Source organism: Dasypus novemcinctus, chromosome 9 (assembly GCF_030445035.2).
Source record: "Dasypus novemcinctus isolate mDasNov1 chromosome 9, mDasNov1.1.hap2, whole genome shotgun sequence".
Classification (NCBI taxonomy): Eukaryota; Metazoa; Chordata; class Mammalia; order Cingulata; family Dasypodidae; genus Dasypus; species Dasypus novemcinctus.
In genome coordinates this window covers 53,795,374-53,802,455 of record NC_080681.1, presented here as the reverse complement: position 1 = coordinate 53,802,455, position 7,082 = coordinate 53,795,374, and the positions used below count along the sequence as shown (strand labels likewise).

The 7,082-nt window shown below is 34.2% G+C and overlaps 1 pseudogene; it reads right to left on the bottom strand.

Annotated features, from left to right (window-relative positions):
• Positions 1-2,962: 2,962 nt before the first annotated feature.
• Positions 2,963-6,732, bottom strand: LOC101441202 (nucleolin-like; annotated as a pseudogene).
• Between the last annotated feature and the right edge of the window lie 350 nt (positions 6,733-7,082).

Here is a 7,082-nt window from a genome sequence, read left to right as displayed (position 1 = left end):
TCCCTTCTAATCTACTTTTTGCTCTATGAATTTGCTTCATGTAATTCTTTATAAAACTGTAAATAAGATAATGGCAAAAAGAAATTAAAAATTTTAAAAGAAGATAATGGCACATGCCTACACAAAACTACTCACACTTAGAAAAAATACTATAAGCCCTTACATTATTATGGTCTGTTTACCTGTCTGACATCTCCTACAAGTTCCTTTGTCCTTCACTATGCTCCAATCACAATGACCTTTTTCTATCCCTGAAATTCTACAAATTTGTTCCCCCTTCAGCAACTTCGTACTGGTGTTCCTTATGCCTAGAAGATACTTATCCCAGCTTCTGGCCTGGCTAACTCCCTCACTTCATACATATCTCAGTTTAAACGCCATATCACAGAGGCCTCCTCTGACTACCCTAGTACCTCCTCCCTAAAAATGCCCCTTCCCTTATTCTGCTTAACTTTTTTTCAGAGATCCCTAAATTATATTATATATTTATTGTTTGTATGTTTGTTGTCCATATTCCCCATGAAAGCAGGGACTTAATATATCTTATTCATCACTATATCCCCATTATCTAGCACAGTCCCTAGCAAATAGCCAGTGCTAAATGAATGTTTGTTGAATGAGTGAATGAACAACCTTATGAGTTAGATAGGATAGATATTGACTTATAATCCTTTGACAAATAAGTAAATGAAAGCACCAAAGTTCATTCAGGGTTTTATAGCTAAAAAAAGGCAGAATCAGCCTTCTATTTCAAGAATCTTCTTATTCTATTATACAATACTGCCTTCCTCCAAAGGAAACAGTAACAGCTTACATTATTGGGTTCTTTATATGCTAAGGACTATTCTACTTTGCAAATATCATTAACCTTCCTAGCAATACTATCAAGTAGGTACTATTTTAATTCTCACTTATTGATGAGGAAACTCCATAACAATAATTATAAAATTTACTCAAGATTATACAGCTAGGGAGGGGTGGATCTAGAATGTGAACTATAGCATTTTGACTCAGGAGACTGTGTTTTAAATGCTATGTTAAATATATTAAATTACTACTAAAGGTAAACCACTTAAAACAGTGCCTGACACATAACTGTTCTATTAGTATTAGATATTATTATCATTCTATTACTTTGTTGGTGAAGTGTCTGTTATTTTGTCCATGCTTATTAGGTTTCTGTTTTATTATTGAGCTATAAGAATTATGTATACAATGGCTACAAGTCCTGTGGTGTTTTCTAGCAGATATTTTCTACCAATTTGTGGATTCCTTTTTGTTTTCTTAATGGTAGTTTTCAAAGAGCAAAGATTTAAATGGGATGAAGTCCAATTTATCAATTTTTTTTATACGTTTTGTGCATCATTATTTTATCTAAGAAACTTCAGAGCTGCCAAGATTTTCTGCTATGTTTTTCTGGAAATTCTATAGCTTTCAGTGAATATTAACTTTTTTCATAAAAATATCATGTTGATCTAGCACCATTTGTTAAAAAGACTTTTTGTCCTTTGAACTGCCTTGGCTTCTTTGTGGGAAATCAGTTAACTGTATATTGTATGTGTTGATCTATTTCTGGACTGTCTGTTCCATTGATCTATAAGTCTATCTTTTTTTCTAATATCAAACTAATGCAACCTTATATTATATCTGCCCTGCCCAATATAATAGTCTCTAGCCTGGCTATTTAAATTTAATTAAAATAAAATCAAATCAGAATTTTAGTTTTTCAGGTGCATAAGTCACATTTCAAGGGTTTAATAGCCAAAGGAGGCTAATGAGTAATATATAGAGATGCCTGCATTTATAGAACATGTCCATTATCATTGAAAATTCTATTAAACAGTGCAGTAATAAGTCTTAAAATAAGATAGGGTGCCCTACTTTGTTCTTATTTTTAAAACTTTATTTGGTTATTCTAGGTTCTTTGTGTTTTCATATAAATTTTACAATCAGTAAGCCAAATTCTACAGCAAAGCTGCTAGAATTTTGATTGGAATTATATTGAATCTACATATCAATTTGGAAAGAACTGCAATGTTATTTTTTCAACTCACAAGTACGCTATACCTCTACATTTATATAGGTCTTCTTTAATTCTTACCAGTAGTGTTTTATAGGTTTTAGTGTACAAATCTTTTGTTAAATTTATTACTCAGTAGGCTATTATTGTCATATTTAAATTGTTTTTAAATTTCATTTTAAATATTTTGCTGCTGTATACAAAGAATATATCTGATTTTTATATATTAATCTATTAATTTGTGAATTCATTAAATTTATTTACTATTTCCATCAATTGTTTTGTAAATTTCCCACATTTTCCACATAAATAATCCTATCAACTGTTAATAGGAACAATTTTACTTCTTTTGTTTCTGTTTTTTTTTTTTTTTTTGTCTTTTTCTTGCCTTAATCCAATGCCAAAGCCTCTAGTACAATGAAATAAGCATCCTTGCTTGTTCTCACTCTTGGGAAGTGGGGGGGCCTATTCCCTTTACCAGTTTAAGGACATTCCCGACTGTTTCTAATTTGTACAGATTTTTTTAAAAATCATGAATGAGTACTGATGTTCTTCTGAAAATATTGGAATAACCATGTGGAATTTCCCCTTCAAATGGCAAATTATACTGATTTTTTAAAATTATTATTATTAGGGAAGTTATAGGTTTACCAAAAAATCAGAAAATAGAGTTCCCATATAATGTACCTAATATTATCACCTTGCATTAGTGTGGTCATTTGTTATAAATCATGAAAGGAAAACTATGGTCTATGGTTTCCATTAGGGAAAACTATCTGTGTTATAAAGTCCTATAGATTTTATTTTTAATTTTTATCCCTGTACATATATACAACCCCAAATCTCTCCTTTTGTCTATATTCAAATATACAATGTTGTGTTACCACCACCACCATCCATTACCAAAACTTTCCCACCACCCCAAATAGAAACTGTGCCTTCTTAGAAGTCTCCTTGCCCTCCAGATCCTCCCTAGCCTCTGTCACCACCAAATCCACCTTGGCCTCCTCTGCTGCCACACTGGTCTCTAAATCCTCCCCTGCCTCTGTCATGACCCCTGAAGCACCTTCACCTTTAGGTCTGGCCCAGTCCAAAGTAATTTTGTTTCCTTTCATTTTATCCTCTTTCCATGTCCTCCTTTGCAAGTTTGGCATCTTCCTCATTGTCAAAGTCTACAAAAGCGAATCCTTTGGAGAATCCTGTTTCCAGGTTAGTGACTATCTTGCACATATGGAGACATCAAATGACTCCTTCAATGTCTCTTTAGTAGAGTGCTCAGGTGGAACTTTGACAAACAGAATTTTGGATGAATGGTTTCTTGCATTTGGTGATCCCTGCACCCTTCCAACTCCAGCCATTGTTCTGCCCTCAATTTTCTTTTATTACAGGAATTTAAATCTTCTTTAACATCTTCAAATGAAGCAAATTCTATAAGTGCATACCCTTTAGATTTGCCATTTGGGTTCCAGAGCACCTTGGTAGAAGCTGCCTTCTCAAATACTTCCTGAAGAGTTTCTTCTGTTGCATTGTAGGAGAGGTTGTTTAAAAGCAGAGTTTTTGATTCACCACCCTAAGTGTTATTCTTTCCACCCCTATAGTCTTGGCTTTGCCCTTTCTTTCCTGTGTAGTACAAAGAAATAGATCACCCATTTCCATCTCTGTTCCCTAATTTCTTCCAAGTTTTTCTCTGCATCAACTTCTGTTTAAATTAAATATAAGCAATCCCTTTACTCTTCCCATCCTTGCTGACTAATCTGATCTCCATAGTATCTTCAAACTCTTCTTTTGATTCATCCTGAGTAACTTTGTAAGACAGAGTTTTGGCCAAAAGTGTTCTGGCATCTCAATCTTAATGTCTTTTCCCTTTAGTTTCTCTAATTTAATTTCACTGCCAAAGACTTTTGAAACTGTGAGCCCCAAGTCTTTTTCCAGGTCTTCAGCAGATTTCAAAATCCACACAGCCAAATTTCCTAGACACACCAATTCTGACATCTATAACAGAAAGATCACTTTTAGCACAAAAGTTACTGATTCCTGTTTTTAATTCAGGAGCAGATTTGTTGAAGTTCAGGTTTCAAAGATTGAAATCTGTAGCTTCTAATGCTTCTGCTTTCTATTTCTGGGCTTTGGGAGCTGCTTTCTGTTTGGACATTTCTTTTTTTCATTTTCCAGGTGCTTCTTCGACAGGCTCTTCTTCCTCCTTCTCCTCCTCCTCTTCATCATCATCATCTAATTCATTGTCATTCATTGTCATCCTCAGCCATGCTCTAGGACTTCACAGGAACAGATTTGCAGGAGCTTTCTTTCCTTTGGCTGGTGTAGTCTCCATAGCTTCTTCTTCAGAGTTATCTTCTTCATCATCATAATCCTGTTACTATAAGGATGGCGAGTTCCTAAAACAGGCCCTTCCAATCTCGCGACCCAAAGGACAAATGTATCTCTAAGTGAGAAGGTAATTTATTGTCAGTGCACAAGCAAGGAATTGGGGGAATCTTCTCAAAACCAGTTCAAAGTGAAAATCAGAGCTAGGGTTTTTTATAGGAAGAAAAAAAAAGAAAGGTGTTAGTTGAGAAGAGAAACAACTGAAAACAAAACAAAACAAAAAACAAGTAAGGTATGAGGAGGGTACACACAGTTTCTCAGTCCTGTGTTGCCTCAAAAACATCCAACTTGTCCTTGAATTCAGCAGCTAATAAACCACAGATTAGATATAGTTATGCAGGTGCAAGTCCTTCATGGCTCCTTTCTCAGACAGTGGCTCAAGGATATCAAACATTTTGACTCTGGGAAAAGTTACAGATTTACATCATTCTGTCTGGTCTTGCTTTGAGATGTTATCATATTCCTGTAAGGAAAACTGAGAAGGTCTGTTTAATATCCTTCAGGGAACTAATTGCAAAGAGTTAACTTCTAAAATTAGATTAATAGAAAACCAGTTCAATTAATTTTAGAATTTTCAAAGCTGCTTTAAGTGGAGATATTTCAAATAAGCACATTTTCCAGCTTTCAGTCTTCACTGTCATCTTCATCATCTTCATCCTCATCACCATCCTCATCTTCTGAGACAGAAACCAGCTGTGGCTTTCATCACTGCTGGCTTAAATTCATCCTCCTCCTCCTCCTCCTCCTCCTCCTCTTCCTCCTCACATCATCCTCCTTGGCATTCTTTCAATTCTTTGCTCCCTTGGCTGGGGCCACAGCTCCCTTCTTACCAGGGGTTGCCACTATTGCTGACTTTCCAGGCATAGCTATCTTCTTGCCAGGTGTTTCTACTGCTTTGGCTAGTGTAGCCATCTTGTTGGCTGGTATGCTTGTTGCTTTTTTACTTTTTTGCTGTGGGGACAGCTGCTTTATTGGCAGATATGGCAAAGGCAAACTTTTGGGGAGGGCGGGGAGAAAGCCACTACCTTCTTTGCTGGAATTTTGCTATGCAGTGGTGGCCTTCTTGCGCCTTCTTGCCTTTTTTTCTGAGGGATGACAACCTTTTCACTATTGCTATTGTTTTCTTCATCTTCTGACATTTCTTCATCATCACTATCTTATTCTACCTCCTTTGGGAGCCATTTTATTGGAGTCACCTTGATTTTTACCAGCCTTTGTGTGCTTTACCTTGATGGCAGCTTATGATGTCAAAATTTGGGGTCAACAAGTGGTGCAGATGAGCCCAGAGGAACCCAAGTGTCATTGATAGCAGCTGCTTCTGAAGATCCTGGAACATGCCACTTGGCTGCCAACTAGAACTGAAGACTGTTTTTTGTTTGTTTGTTTTAATAGTAGCCTTTCTAATGGATGTGCAATGGTATTTTATTGTAGTTTTGATTTGCATTTCCCTGAAGGCTAATGATGTTGAGCATTATTTCACATGCTTTTTTGCCACCTCTATATTTTCTTTAGAGAATATATTTATTGAGTTTTAAATGTTAAACCAACCTTGAATTCCACTTGGGGTAACCTATTAGTCATGATGTATTATACTTTTTATATGTTGTTAGATTTGTTTTGATAACATTTTTAAAGGATTTTTACATTGTATTATTGAAGAATATTGTTCTTTAATTTCATTTTTTGGTAATGTCTTTGTCAGGTTTTGGTGTTAGGGTTATGTTAATCTTACAAAATGAATTGGGCAGCAATCTCTTCTCTATTCTGAAAATGTTGTGCAAGACTGGAGTTTTTTCTTTCTTAAACATTTGATAAAATTCACTTGTGAAATCATTTGAGCCTGGAACTTTGTTTTGGGGAAGGATTTTGATAATAACTCAATTTATTATCAAAATTCAATTTATTTTCTTCAATAGATAAAAGTTCATTCAAATTTCTATTTCTTCTTGTGTCAATATTACTGTTTGTTGTGTTATTCCAATGATTTTAGTTATGACCAAATTTGCTGTCATGAATTTGTTCATAACATTTATTTATTATCCCTTTAACATCTGTAGGATCTATAGTAAATAACTATATTACTAATGAATAACTATATTACTAATGAAAACTCATTCCTGATATTAATTTGCATTCTCTTTTATGTTGATCATTCCCAGTAGGAGGTTGTCAACTCTGTTGATCTTTTCAAAGACACTTTTTGACTTTTAATTTTTTTCTGTTGTTCATCTGTTTACATTTTTTTCAATTTTTCTCTTTATTATTTCCTTCCTTCTACTCACTCTGGGTTCACTTTGTCCATCTTCCTCTGGATTCTTATAGTAGAACATTAGGTCATTAATTTCAGATCTTTTCTCTTTTCTAATATAAGATTTAAAGCTATAAGTTTCCCTCTAAGTACTGCTTTAGCTGCATCACATAAGTTTTAATATATTGTTTTATTGTCATTCAGTCAAATAACTTTTTTATTTCCTTTATGATTTCTTCTTTGACTCATGAATTACTCAGAGATATATTATTTATTTTTCACATTTCTAAGGTCTTCCCAAATATATTATTAATATTTCTAATTAACTCATTTGTTGTCAGAGTTACAATTATATACAATTTTGAGCCTTTAAAACTTATTGAAATTTGATTTATGATACAATACATGATTTATCATAGTGAATTTATCACA